At 37.7% G+C, this 16,121-nt stretch overlaps 1 long non-coding RNA gene across 2 annotated transcripts in view; it reads right to left on the bottom strand.

Annotated features, from left to right (window-relative positions):
* Positions 1–15,670, bottom strand: part of LOC148645545 (uncharacterized) — a 245,042-nt gene extending 229,372 nt beyond the window's left edge. For both annotated transcript variants that reach the window (XR_015928050.1, XR_015928051.1), the window contains exons 1-2: positions 15,276–15,670; positions 9,493–9,596 (exon numbers count right to left, since the gene is read on the bottom strand). This is a non-coding gene — a long non-coding RNA (uncharacterized LOC148645545). The remainder of the gene's footprint in view (positions 1–9,492; positions 9,597–15,275) is intronic.
* Positions 15,671–16,121: the final 451 nt, after the last annotated feature.

Genomic DNA, 16,121 nt, shown 5'->3' with positions numbered 1-16,121 from the left:
TTCACTCTCCATCCGTTCTCCTCTGTCCTGAAGTTCCACAGGATGCTTTGCAGTCCAAAGCTGCAGAAAATAAGACCATGTCTCTAGGGAGATTTTCTTAATAAGTGCTTTATTTAAATACATAAACTGAAATTTCTTGTTTTCTCCATTATTCATAACTACCACAATTTTATTTAAAATTTTAGCTGAATTATTTAATATTTGTCAGTTCACTTTTGAATTGTAAAGCAGTTACGCATTATTATAAAGCCACGTTTGTTCGTTTTTTTTTATATTTACAGCTCCCAGAGCCCCAGCCTGCAAGTCCTCCGAGCCCAGTCATGTTTACACTAAAGGAGTCCCAGTACAATTTACATAAATATATTCCTAAGCAAATAGGAGTGCTGTAACAAAGTGGCTCGATCCAGAAGGTAGTATGCGGTAATCCCATGGAAAGATGACATCCCATTGAGCTTGTCTTAGCTTTCATGTCAAATTCATGGTCCTGGCATATACTTCAGCCAGCACACTATATTCTCTGAAGCAGACATCTTACACAGTCATGGCCCGGAAATTTGTTTGATTTAATAGAGGGGTAAATTAAAAATCCATACAATCCTCAATATCATGAGTTCCACAGACATGGTAAATGCTGGCCAACATGATGAACAGTTATTTGACTTTTATCTTTCTCTGAAGGGAGAGCTCCCTAAAGCTAACACGTAATGTACAAAGTAATTATCAAAGATAAAAAATACTCAAGTATATTATAAATATCTCACAGCACAGGAGGCTCGACACGCAAGGACTCACCATGTAATAAAGATTCATCTTTGGTTGAAGCAGATTGAAATGCAAGCACCAGCTGTTGTCTACTGTAATATTTACTGGCTCAGCTGTCCAGGTTGACTAACTCAAGCCGAACATAACTGACATAAGTCTAAAGCTTTTATAACACAGTGGGTTTAGCTTTGAAAGTGGTTGAAGAGTTTGAATAGGTCATAGACCTTGGGCATTGCTCATAGACGCCACCTTGCCAGCTGATGTTCCTTCATCTACAAAGTTACTGTATATACCATCAAATACATTGCTGGGACTTCTAAGCTGTAAAATAGAGTGATAGTGTCTTAATTATCAAAAAGAATAAGTTCTGGGAATCACAGATTGAAAGAAGCATGTTGCGAATGGAAAAACAGCTACCTCAAAAATAAAAATATACTATATGTTTCACCTGGGAATGTTGCTTTCCAAGGAAAAGCAATGAGTAAAACTAGGATCTCTGGTGATGACGAAGGGGTAGGTTCTGCTCTCTTTTCAGTTTGCGCCCGACTTGAGAAACTCTATTTGAATTCTGCAGGCACAGTACACACCATTGCAGTTTTGAATGCTACATATGACATAGCCAGGATCTAGGCCAATACAAGCTGTAAATAATTATTTTAGGTTTAATGTTTTTTTACAGTGAAAACTTATAAAAACTGTCTAATGATCTAGCCCCGTACAGGCTCTGGTCAAAGGCTTGTGATGTATTTTCTTCCTCTGGTGACACTTATTTTCAGATACAATTTTAAATCTCGTGCATTCCTGAAAAATGCATGAATTACTAATTAATGAAGCACTTTGACAACTTTTACATATTCATAAAGGTGTGGCTGAATAATTAGCATATGCATAACAGATGAACGATGGCTCTGGAAAAATCACAAACCTCCAGACAGCAGCCTTTAACTTCCTGTGCAGAGTCAGGTTAGTAAACACGATCTGTAACATCCCCAGGAAGTGTTCGTAATCATTTCAAGGAAGATGAAATTCAACAAGATCAGCATACATGTTTTACACTGTACTGTATATATGGTATATCATATACTGCATATTCCATGCATTTTACATTAGTGTGCTCTTTTCACTCTTTCCTTCTCTTCGTACAAGTGTATCTATTAAATTTTCTACTGACGTTTTAGTCATTTTTTTAATCATATACTGTAGTTAATAACACTTAGAGGCATTAAAACACAACAAATGCTATTGTTTTCAATAATAGAGAGCACTAGTGATGCAGCCTGAGTACACTCCCAATGCATGTAGCATCATGTAACTCCTGATTTTGTCTAGGAACTGTACAAAGCAGTGTATATATATCAACATTTAATAATGTATGATTCAGACCCTTAAAAAAGGAGTTTATGGTTTTACATCCTGGTGGAGTCCATGCAGTAACCCTTGGAAAATCTGTATTCCCTTTAGAGCATATTATTTAAAACAAAATTACTGTGTTAAGCTGTTCTTACAGGAGAATGACTGACATGTTGGTTATGCAGCTAGTTTTCATGAAATCTAATATTCTGATTTTATTGTATTGAATTACACAGGTTCAATGACCCTGCAGATATGTAAAATGCTGTAGGTTTTTTGGGGGGCCCATAACATTTTCTGTGCTCAAATACTAATATATATTTACTTGTGTACTATTTCCCAACAGGCAAGATTTTAATTAGATTATTTATGTGAGTCCACATTGTCATCTATTCTATCATTAGATGGGAGACTAAATCCATTAAATAAATGCCTTCTCTAATATTCAAAATTACCTTAAAATTTACATGTCCACTGTTAACTAAAAATCCACAAGTGTTCAAAAACAGTTCAAATGTAGCATTTATTACAGTAAAAGTCTCAATACATCAATACATTTTTTTGCTATTTTTCACACATCCATCAAAAGTATTAGCTGTGAGCCCACATACTCATGCAGAGTCTAACTGAATTACAGAAAAAAAACAATTTGCTAACATTGGCGGTCCCCTTGGATAAGTTACCCCTTGACAAAAAATAAAATTGGTATTAGCCCTGCAATGTCTCAGAATTTCAGTGAGCACACAATGCGCCTGTCAAATAATAGAGAAGGTTGATCAAAATATGCCTGCAATCACTGAAACAATCATTTTAAATCTCAGTGGGAGCTTCCTCGACTCCAAGATATTTAAACAAAACAGTATGTGACCTAAGATGCATGGTGGATTATTAATCACATTGGCACACCTTTCATTTTATAATGAAAAGCAGAGGTTATTTTCATAGTCAAGAAGCTACTGTTGACAGCCAGGATGAAGAGTGTAACTGAGTGGTATTTAATATATAAAGCAAACCTGAGATTATTTTCCTCCTTTTACTCATTTCTCCTCATTCACCACCCTCTATTTCAGGACTTATTCCTTCTGTTAAAATATTTAGTGAGACCATACTGTCTAATCCGAACAGCCGGTATTACTCCAGATTTCCAACCACTCACTAAAAAAAATAAAGGGCGTTTATCTAATAAGACTATTTACTGCAGAGTTTTACTTCATACCGTTGACAGAAAAGCTGATTAATTGCATCCCATTGTGCTTTGACATCAGCTTTTTATATAATACCATCAGATGGGAAAAGTCCAAAAGGCTTTGGCCAAAGACAGTGGATGTGTCACTTTCTAAACGTCTTTCCATTGTTAAAATCTGCTTACAAATGTCTGCAAAAGCTGACAAAAATATGCCTGTATAAAAACCACAAAATAACATTCATAGGGTTCCTAGGCTTTCGTTCGAGCTATGTCTTGGCACAAGACACGTTTAACAAAAACACAGTGAGCTTTTTCGTCCCGTCCCATTGTGTTTCCACATTAACTCCAAGCTGAGCCCTTTGAGCTCTTCCAAAATCGTGTCTCGGGTTCCTTCTGGGGAAGCTGGTTCTGGCAGCAGGTTTGGCCTACACCGCACACCATGTCAACTGTTCAATTGTTCCTTTCTTTTCCCTCTTTTTCAAACGACTTTGCCTACAAACACACTGCACTGAACCATTAACGAAGCTCACAAAGTTAAACAATTGTAGATGCCCACATGAGCCAGCTTGTTATTCCCTTCATTAAGTACTGTGTATGAGGCTTTGTATTAAATACCATTGTTCTGATAGATACTTTCAGAGGAATATTTTCCCAAGCACAGAAAAAATTAAATCCTATTGCATGTTTCAGAAATGTCTTAAAGTTGTACAAGCACGTTACGAACTATAAGCCATGACATAAGTCAAAATACAGATGAAAATATAATACAGACTGTCAATCATATACAGTCAATTTTATACAGGACTATACAGTCCATATAAAAGACGGTATAACACTTTATTTTATCTAAGGCCTTTAAACATTTCATTCTGTTTTCCATATGCTGTATACACGAAGAATTAAGAATTAAGAATTAGTTCAGTACATGAAACATCCCTCTGTTTTGAATTGACACTGAACATGATCCGATTGAAAATAAAACAGGGATATGCCTGAAAAGAAATTCCAAAACACTATGAAATGTAGAACAGGAAATGTTCAAGTCAATACCACTTTGGAAGTGTGGTTTGTGCACGATTAACTCCATCGCAGGCATGCAAACAATGTGGCACAGACTGGCAGAAAGACCCTGCACAAGGACCAGTGGGATCTCCCTCCATTCAGGCTGCAACTGCCAGAACAGTGACATCATTCAGGAGAAGCTGATGTTGATGTGTGTGTCTATGCAACTCATCCAAGGTTGGTGGGTCAAGGGAAAACATGAGGACACCACAGCCAACTGCATGACAACAATCTCAAGATTGAATAGTAAAATCCTGAGTGACTGCTGCTGTGTCTACACAAGGATTACCTTGAATGTTTAACCAATTACTTTGAGGCTGCATGCTGGTGAAACAACTGGGAGAGCACAGATCTCAAAATATTGTCAATATAACACTGTACAATGTGATTACTGCTGAAAACAAGTGGACACTTATAGTTTGCTTTAATAGCTCCTTGCACTATTATAGTATGCTTACACCAAGAATACAATACAACTCAGCAAGTTTCAAGTTTCTCCTGGGTACACTTGCTTTACCATCACCACTACATCAACGTTCAGCATAAAGCATTAGCCTCTGCCAATATCTAGGGGGGGTGAAGCCTCATGTTTTTGAGTCATAGTGTTAGCGCTGTAGGGGTACCCAATGACTGAAAATGAGGTTTGAAGGTCTTGCACAATGCCCAATTGTGTTTACAAGCAAAGATGTTGTGCAGATGTAATCCATCTAGTTGTTCCTCTGAACTTAACAACACTGTTATTGGGTGGTTACACGGAGAAGGTTAGGTCTGGATTAATCGCAGGTGCTTCGTGTGAGTCCACAGTTTACACTAATAGGCAGACAGACCACAAATGCCCCATCACAATCAATTTTACATTTGAAAGTTCTTGTGAGCAGCTATTGCTACATTGCATTACCTCTATGTTTAAACAGTCTGTGTTTACCAAAATAAGTGAAATCCTGTGCCTTCATGACTACACATTACACTTCACATATGCATATATCTAATTTTTTCATACTCGGGAGTGGAAACAGGGGACATGAGTTCTTAGCAACAGGCCTACAATAGCCTAATAATACTTCAGTCAAATGGGTTAATGTGCTAGCACTTCCAAATAAAAAATAACGGACAAACACATCTAAGAATTCCAAAGAGTCTGAACCGACTCCCGTTACAGTAGGGAGGTGAGAAAATGCTTCACCATTTGAATTAAGAGGGTGCTTTATGTAGACTAGACTATGCAAACCTAGACTTCTACTCTTTCAAAAAATGCAAGGCTCTCTTTAATGTCCATGTAGTCAGGATTTTAGAATAACATCTCATGTGAAAGACGGCACAGTGCCCAGTGTCACAATAATGAGGCATTGGTTACATATTCTGATACAAAATGAAGAGTTTCACCTACTGTTCCGCCAAAACCACTTTTATGCATTTATGAATAAATACATTTTCAGAATACACTGTAGTACAGTAGGAAAAGTCAAGGATCTTGTGTTGACTACTTCTCCAAGATGCCACTGGTGGTTGAGATTCAGTACAGTATAGTCCACCATCACTTAAACAGTGTGATGAAGGCAACTGTGCTGCTGTAGATTTGCTGTCTGATCATGCAGAGCTTTTGAGGGACTGGAGGCCAGACTTTTGAACACAAAAGAATAACACAGCTGCTGCCTGCAGAAAGGAAGCAGGTCCTTCTGAAGATGTGATCTAGAAGGAAACAATTAAGGTCACTCAGTAAACCCTACATTCTGTAAACAGGTCTGCTGGATGTATGCACTAGAGCTCTGGACTTGTGAAAGGAGTTTTTTAGTACTGCCAGTAAGCAGTTTAAATGCCTGGCACCTGGTTTATCTAGGGACTGAAATCAGTCAGTTAAGAGAGCTCAAGTGAGACAGGTTTTCCGATATGCCATTTTCTTTCTTCACTCTAAAATATGTGCAAAATAAATGGTACTGTTTGACCTCTTATCACTACTTCTATTTATGAGTTATTTGAGACCTCCGTGCTTCAAAAGACTACACTGCACCACCCTATATGCTGTATTATTTAATTTTTCATGTTATCTTTTTTCTTCAAAAACATTAATCAACTCGACCTTGATAAACTTGAATTTGATTATTACAGTATCTGTAAAGAATTTAAGGAGAACAGGAAAATAGCTTTATGCATTTAGATACAATTGAACATGAAGTATAGAGTACAACTGAGAAAAATTGAGAAAGAGAATCACATACCTTCAAATCACCAATACATACAGACTTTGAGGAAAATATTCTTTTGTTCTATAAGGAAATAATCAACAAACTTCATATTGAAATGGAATGAAAAGCCTCAAAACCATGTGGCTCAGAGGATCTAAGAAGGTCACTACTGCCATAAGATACAGAACATTCACATAAATTAAAGAATTATATACTTTGTTACAAACTGAAGAAACCATCAGGTAGATGACAGTATGCACCCCATACAATGGTACTGTATAATAACTATCATGCATGTTAAACAACAAGAGAGAGGATAACAGCAAGACAGTACATCAGGGAGGACTTTGATTGAGATTAGAAAGTTTGTGTTTAACCTTGCTATACTTTGGAAGGTACTTCTGTACCTCTGCAATGAGTGTTGGCAGAAGAACAGGGTTGCCTGGTGGGTCCACTCATCTCTGGGAGTCACTTTTCCACACTAATCTATTTTAAACCATCTGTGAAAATAGCAAGATTCCTTAAGTCCTTCACCTCTAAGGATTAAAAATGGCTCAGTGCATTAGCCAGCATTTTACACATACTATACATACTATTAACCCAACCTTCAGAGTCAACGTTCCCTAAACAGTTTTCTTATAAAGCTCTTAACATTTCTAGAGGTTTTACTCTACGTTTACTGATAAAACTCTTTAACATTTCCACAGGTTTTACTCTACATTTACTGATAAAACTCTAAATTTCCAGAGGTTTTATAGTTTTATTCAACAATGTGAAGGCACACCTTTCAGCTACAGCACATCACTGTAACACTGAGCACTTTCTTATTTTGGAAGTGTTCAAACCTACAGTATGCACAGAACTTAACTCTTAACAGCAAAAAATAAAACTGTCTTTATATTGCACTGTAATACAGGACTATACACCTACAGTACCAGAGAACTTTAGGGCCTATTTATTAGCTTACTTCAGGAATTTTTCTTTAATTAGATTAATTTCATATGAATTTATGGAGGTCTGAGTCATCCTAAATTTGACCATTCTTTCTTGCTCCTTGAACTTCATACCTTGAATTTCAAAATTTTCAGAAAACATTCTGATTTATGTTTTTGCTGAGCTTTACATGTTCTTATGGGGCTACAGCAACATTTCAGTGGGTAGCATCTGGAAAGGAAGTCTTGCTAAAGCAATAACTTCCATAATGCAAAAGTATTTGGAGAGATCTGTAGCAGCTGAATGAAACTTTAAGACTCTTTTCAGGTTATCCTTTTCACACACTTCAGTTAAAGGTTTCCAAAATACTCCAGGGGGATTCAAAATATTCTCAAGTGAAACCGAGCTTTTATATATAACTCACAATTTAAATGAGAAGTATACATTGTATTTGCGTGGGGCTTCCTTCTATTTACAGTATTAGTCTCTGTATCAGGACCCTCTGGATTTCACTGAGGTTTATCTAAATGTTTATCTTTATCTCCTTTTTCTCATGTGTTTCTCCCTGCTTTCTAGTTACAAGTTGAACAGGTAGAAGTAAATATTAAGAGGGCAACCTACAGTACTCACTTTAAATGTAAGATTTTCTGCATTGACAGCTCGCAAGTGCAACTGCATTTCTGCCAAATGCAGTACCAATAAAGTCTTGAGTCAAGTATAATGAGAAAATCAGATAAATAGCGGATATGTTCACGAAGACAGCACTCTCTGACTGATTCATTAGATTCAGGCTATGAGTCTGAGCTCAGACACAGGCTCAGATTCCAGAACAGTAAAATATTGTTCCACCCGACTCACTCCAATGTTTAGTCATAAGGACCACGGAATAACAGAGCAGCCGCCTGTCTTGACTAACAGAGTATTAATTATTATCTGCAGCACAAACACCTACATCTTTGTACTAACATTGTGACAGTTAATCCAAACAGGCCACTTAAAGCTGCAACATCATTTGAAGACTGTGCTGGATCGTCCCCCCTTGCATCTGGCAACTACCAAAAGTGTGTTATACAAAAAAGAAGAGAAAATGTAAATTAAACATTTTTATTAGATTAAAATGGCAATGGCACAAGTATGATTTCAAGCACCCACACATATACATGCATGACATATTTCTCAGGGCCTGTTCATGGTGATGCTAGCTTAGTGAATTACAATAAGATTTATTGTGCAGTGGTGTATGTCTAATTTTCCATCTACTGCTGGGAGCTTCAGCTGGATGGAGCAAACATAGGCGCCTATTATACACACCGCAGTTAAAATGTGGTTTTTTCACATGCTCTTGGGGAAAGGAGCTTACTGCACATGCTGGCAAGAAAAGACAAATGATTGATGAAAAGAACAAAAGGCACATTTAAATGGGTTTCCAAAATGCTTCAAGGGTCCTGTTCCAGAAAGTTTTTTTGTGTGTGTGTGAGCAGCAAACAGAAGTTTGAGGTAAAAGTAGACTGTCATTTCTGGGTTGTATTCATCTACTGTAAATCATCTATCAACTAACCTTTTTTCCATTAGCTGCTAGACTTTTCAGAAAGATAAATATGGGACTTTGATGTCAAATAGAGTTGAAGACATTAAAGGAGGCTGTTCCTACTTAAAACCTATCCAACACCTTTATTCTCTGTATTGTTCTAACCCAGCAGAAATTATAGACCGGTCGCAGAAAAATGTAAAAACACTGATTAATGCCAAGATGGCTGTACTGTGTAACACACTGCAATGCTAATTAGACTTTAACTGAAAATTCTTTAAAAGTAAAGTATATAAGACACATACCTACTGTAGTTAAATAATCTGAAACAACAAATGATATAGTAACACAAATGGCAACAATCCAAGCAATAAATAAGTGTGCACTGTTTGTGGCACACCATTTCCAAGATGTGCTTCTCAAGACCTGGCACTGAAGCTGGCCTGGCACTGGTGTGTCACGCTGGGTATCAGTCTCGGTGTGTTTACCTGCTGTAGGTTATCAGATTTTCTCACAAACACCTGGGCCATGTCTTGTCTCGTCTGCTGGCCATGGCTCTGCACAGCTGGTCCCAGACAAGCACTGCAGGAAACTGTTGTGGGGGAAGAGCAGAAATGGAAGGATTTTTTCTTTAATCAAATATCAGGGTCACCACAAAAGTGGAGGTGAGTTCATATTGAATATTATTTGGTTAAATCCTGTGGCAAAATATTTTCCTTTATCAAATGTTTAGTTTTACCATGTATATATGATTACTTTTCAGCTTTTTCATAACAAAAAGTAAAATTTTTAATCAATATAAAACTTTAAAAGGGGGATTACATGAAAAATGTAATACTTCAGTTCATAACCGAGGCCTTTTTTATTTGGAAATCATTTGTCCTGTCATTAAGAAATATTTTTTCATCATTAAACTATCTTGAATATAGCTGGTCCAGGACTGACATTTAGTGTGTCCTGGAGTTCCACAAAATCCATCCATCATCTTTTGCTATATTTAGAAATAAAGCACAAATTAATAGCCCCTGGGAAAAGCAACCTGTAGAATGAATATGAAGCTGAAGAGTGGCTAAGTGCTGCTGACAAGTTAGGGTAAACTCTTAGCTCAATTTACAAACTTGCAAGTCAACGCCAAAGTGTGAAGGCTCTTTTTCCAAGAGGAATAAAACTGTCAAACAACCAAGAAACTGCTTTAACTGCCCCTGACAAACCTAAATCATTTCCAATTAAATCCACTGTTTCTTTTTTTAATATTTTGCTTAAATACAAAAAACGAAAAATGACCACCATGACATTGAATGCGTGAACATAGCAAACATACAGTATCAGGTCTTTAGCTTGCAACATGAAAACAGACAATTGTGTCATGCTGTGTGCATTTTGAATATGCAACTGTGGTAGGAATCTAAAAAAAACAGTATAACAAAATAGACACTAAAAAACCAGTGAAGATGTTGAGTGGTCATATAACTATAACTCCGTCTTGTTGAGCTTTACATGCTGTTATGGGACTATAGCAACATGTCACCGGGTAGCATCTGAAATGTGAAGCTGAAAGCAGCAGCCACGTTTAAGTCTTATACAGCCCTGCCTCCACATGTCTGCACACTGGACCACACACATTCTCAAATTTGTCCATCGGCCACCAGTCTCCAGTTCTTTCCATTCTATTTTAATCCATTCCAAACAACTCTGCCATGTTGTTCTGAGTCTCCCCCACTTGGTTCCTACATTTTCCGGCTTCCATCTGAGGCCTGTACTGGACAAACAGTCTTTATCGGTTTCCAATACATGCCCCAGCATCTGATGTCTTCCCCTTAACTGATTTAAATGTCAAGTCTGTAGGAGTCTGGAAAGTAAATCATGTAATGTCTTTATCTTTTCCACTGCTTTCTCGTATATTTTGCAAGCTACTCATCGAAATGGAAAAATTGCACCCTGAAGACTTCAACATGTCTGGCAAGAAGCGAAGCTTTATAACTAGAGAAGATCTGTTTTTCACCTGCCTCCTTAATCTATCCTCTGAATAATTAAATCTTGTTTGGAATATTTTCAATAGATTACAACTGCCACTGAGTAGTTTGTGTGAAAAAAGGGTTAAATACATTTCTGTTTTATTAGCATTTAAAGCATTATTTCTCCATTAAAATAAACAAAACACCTTGCAGAAAGAGTTTAGAAAATAGAGAATAAAGAGGCAAAAAGTAGTCGCTGTCTTATAAACAGCAGTACTCTTCAAAAAGTCTTTCTCTTTCTTTCTGCGTCACAGTGATGTATTATACTAGGAATTTTGCATTGAATTAAATTGAATAATGATAGACCCTTGCCTTTGTTTAGTGACTCATAAAAATGCAGGAATGTAATTGAAATCTTGGATTTTAATCTGGGTTCCATTTGAGGTTTTTCTTTGCTATAATAAACTGTGTAGTAAATGTTAGTTTTAAGGAATTCAAAGCAATTGTATAACTAACCTTAAAATGGGTGCTTTTAAAAGCGCGCTAACCACTTTTTAAAAAACGATTTGGAATCATTTACCCATTCTCCAGTTCAGGTCAAGGAGGGATGTGCATTCATATTTGTACGTACAGTAAGCCTTCTTGCTGGCTATTTCTCCAAAAATTACTAACCTTTTCTATTCATAATCTGGGTGCAGATACAGTATGTCACCAGGCTCTTCCATCTTTGCATGATTTTATCTTATTGGATTTTACTAAAATATTGTCAAACGTGCTGAAATTAACCAACAACCAATACTCTTCGGTTTCCAAACAGGAACATCAGAAAAGCCACAGATAAGAGGAGGTCATGTGGCCTATCATGTTCATCTGGTTTACTCTACTGCCACATAGCCTTGGTTGTACTACTGAGAACAAACTCCCTCAAACAGGAAATTTCCTTGACCCTCCCCATAAGTCTTTGAGAGGTGGAAGGCAGCTTGAACACCCAAAGAAAATCTCCACAAACACAGGCTGAACATACAGAGCCCACACAGGTATCCCAGGCTGGAAATGAATCCAGGATTATCCTGGAACTATGAGGCAGCAGTGCTAATCCCCATACCACTGGTATGGGGATTATATATACCCCATCCCCGGCCAGCAGCCATATCACCCTGCAACTCACAACTGGCAACCCACTGAAGCTAAGCAGGTGTGAGCCTGGTCAGTACCTGGATGGGAGACCTCCTGGGAAAAACTAAGGTTGCTGCTGGAAGAGGTGTTAGTGGGGCCAGTGGGGGGCGCTCACCCTGCGGTCCATGTGGGTCCTAATGCCCCAGTATAGTGACGGGGACACTATACTGTAAACAGGCGCCGTCCTTCGGATGAGACGTAAAACCGAGGTCCTGACTCTCTGTGGTCATTAAAAATCCCAGGGCGCTTCTCGAAAAGAGTAGGGGTGTAACCCCGGCGTCCTGGCCAAATTTCCAATTGGCCCTTACTAATCATGGCCTCCTAATAATCCCCCTCTATGAATTGGCTTCACTACTCTGCTCTCCTCCCCACTGATAGCTGATGTGTGGGGAGCGTTCTGGCGCACTATGGCTGCCGTCGCATCATCCAGGTGGGGCTGCACATTGGTGGTGGTGGAGGGGAGTCCCCATTACCTGTAAAGCGCTTTGAGTGGAGTGTCCAGAAAAGCGCTATATAAGTGTAAGCAATTATTATTATTATTATACCACTGTGCTGCCAATAACCCTCCCTCAGAGAGAAAAACACCCAAGTTAGAAAGAGGCATCACTAAAAACCCCGAACCCACCTGCGGGGATCTCTGTAATGCCACTGATACTGTATGTAAAACAGCACGGACTATTCAGGGGTATTCACGAATTACCTTATTATCACTGCCACATCACTGTTTATAAAGACAATCCTACAGTAAGCTTTCCAAAAGAACTTCATACAGTATACAGTCCATTATTATAAATACTGATACATAATAAATGAATCTGATAAAGTGCTAAAGTGATATGCTAAAATATGACTTAATTTAGAAAGCAGCTCTTCACTCCATTTCTAAGAGGAGCAATTTCTAAAACTACTGTATGAAAAGCAAAAACTATTTAAGTCTGCATATACAGTATGTCATTAAAACAATGTACAAACATAATGGAGATGCAGTATAGCTACCAGAAGTTAAACATACTGCAGAGTACTATAATTGCAACATTCTACCACCAGAAAACTGAGGGACTTTGAGTGAGTTACAGTAAATGTATTGCATCTCACCATGCAAAGCATCTCCAAGTGTTGCACCAGACAGCTTTAATCAGACATCTTCCAGAACAGAGCTGTACACAGACTGCCTAGAGCTGTATTTTCAGAGAAAATTCCTCGTGAAATATTCCTGCTGCCAGCATTTACCCAGCGTCATGTACTGTACATCTGTATGTAGTGCTTCAAAATTCAGGCCTGTGTGCTAGGCCATTGCTTATTTTGAAACCTGCCATTTGTGGTGATTTTAAATCATATCCTCTTTGAAATACAGTTTATGTGCCATGTGTCCAAATCTTTGACCTCCCTGCATAAATCGAAAAATGAGCACAGTGGCTATTCAAACACTGTTTATGGTTACACAGTACAATTACTGTCAAGTGCTGGCACCTTCCATCTCCAACAACGTTATTCGCTGATCTATTACATTCAATATATATTGTTTATACTGAGCCTCTTCAACCATGATAGCTCTGTTACATTTAGTGCACATTCATTTACCCAAGCAAGCGGCAATTCCATTTTTAACGTAGTAACTAATTTAAGACACTGGGTATGAATACTTCGTAGACTTCTACAGGCTTGAAGAAATACTTATCTGTGCACTCTCTTCAGTTTCCCTGCTAGCATTCATAACTGCAACTTGGAAGAGCGGATAAGTGCTTGGTTCAATTAGAAGAGATACCACTGTGATAGGTTATAGGTGATATGTATAGGTTAACAATATAGGTATTTAGCTCACTTCATTATATTGTATATACTGTAACGGTGAATAAGTGTTGGAATTCTAAGGTGTGAAACTTACTGTCTAACGAAACTAGAACTGAAATGAACAACAGTCTATTTTTATTTTTTTAATGACCTATCATTTGTGAGCCTTGTGTCTTTTATTTGGCTATTGAACTGATATGAGAATACTAGAGTGTAAATAAAGGTTGTTTCTTGTTTTCATACCACATACACATCTGAAGAAGGTTCCAAAGGGAAAGGTATTTTATTTCCTTTTTACTATGTACCAAGGAATTAACATCTTCCTGTTCCCCATACTGTTTATAAATGCTCCATTAACAGACATATTGCTGTTATGCATTAATAAAGCCCCTCAACTAAAGTGATACCAAATACAGCTATCAATCTGCAACTACAATTAGACAGCAAGGGAACAAGTAAAGGTTTATTCTATGATGAAAAGAGAAGAAAAGAAACATATTGTACATTTCGGCTGTGGTGCCTTCTTCTTTTACTTGTTCCTTTACAACCTACACATGCTGACGCAGCCACCAACTTGAACTACAATTAAGCAGGTTAAGAGAGGTTTCATCTATATCAGAAAACATCTGGTATCACCGCAAAAGAAAAGACAAAAATTAAAGTCTATAAAATAACACGAAGCCACTTAAACACAATACTCCCCATCCACACAAACTGTATTTCGAAACACTTAATTTGACATACTGTAGCATACAGTACAGCATCTTTCACAAGACGTGACATCACTCTTTACACGTAGCTTGCATATTGTTTTTAAATATTACCAAATAGAATTCACAACAAGCAAGCAACTTAATAAACATAAGCAGGAGTACTGTCACAACTTACAGCCAACAATTTCAACTCCGTACAAGCTCACTCTCCTTTGCTATAATTTCACATTACATATACCTGCAAACACTGTCTAGTTTTAAACAGCGGAGCTACAGTATGAAGTCTACTGTATGTTGTATTAGCAACCTGCTGCACTTGTGCTAAAGAAAACCAGAAGCAATGCATTTGTAAACACAAAGTGGCAAGCCCAGACAAATGTATAAGTTGAAAGATACAATGCTTCAACAAGATAAAGCTTTAAAATGCACGTTATATTATAAAATTGCATATCTAAAAATACGCATATGCTCCTTACCCCACCACAGCTAACGGACGATCAAGTGCGAACTGTTTAACTAGAAGTTTAAAAACGCATGAAAATTGGACATATCAGAGAATGGCATTTTACGCGACTGTTAATCAGTGAGATACGTAACATAAATTAACACAATCATAAATTGAATCTTTTTACGTACTTTCCAAACATTGCTTTCGGTTCAACCTTCTGAGACGTGTGTAAAAGCTCGCAACTTGCAACTTCCGAATTTACTCGACAACTTCCTCCGCAACCTGACGGCGATCGAGACTCCATTCTCGGCAGAACTGCACCGCTTCCTGACAAACTCGATAGTTGCAATATACTACGGTATATCCCAAAAGGGTCGCTTATAATAATCACATTTTAGATATAATAAATTACGTGAAAAATCATAGGATGACTCGACCGTGTTTTAACTAAAGGGTGTTATGAATCAATTGCACAATACACAGGAAATCGCTGCGCAGCGAAACGTTTTAGACGGTCTGATCGCTTCGTATCTTGGTTGCTTGTAAGCAATAGCTTACGCAATTGCTCATCAATAGGAACAGGCTGTATGGAGAGACTATGATTGCAAGCGTTTATAATGCAATATATTCACGAGCATATACAGAATACTGCACTTAGCATTTTTCTAAGTGTCTGAGTTTACGAATTTCTTCAAAGATTTTAAAACCTCTGATGTAGCTATAGAAATTACGTCATCTTACTAAGTCTTCAGACTGAGTTTTGTGATAAAATGAAAAATTCGGTTGTCATTTTTAGCCAGATGCTCAGCATATCATATAATTGGCTTTTACTTCGGAATACCACGTGGTCTGTTAGTGTTAACTCGGAAAAACTAGTTAATGCTTTTGCTTTGTCAAGACTTGGCTGCTGTCAAAGAACAAAATACAAAACGTCCATTATGTCCAAAGTTCAAAAGCTAGACTTCTGTCTGGGTTTCCTCTTGGCGCACAAATAACTCCTGCCACAAAATCCCTGCACCTGCATGCTGTTGATT

Source organism: Lepisosteus platostomus, chromosome 18 (genome assembly GCF_059453375.1).
Source record: "Lepisosteus platostomus isolate fLepPlt1 chromosome 18, fLepPlt1.hap1, whole genome shotgun sequence".
Classification (NCBI taxonomy): Eukaryota; Metazoa; Chordata; class Actinopteri; order Semionotiformes; family Lepisosteidae; genus Lepisosteus; species Lepisosteus platostomus.
This window is presented reverse-complemented; position numbering and strand designations above follow the sequence as displayed.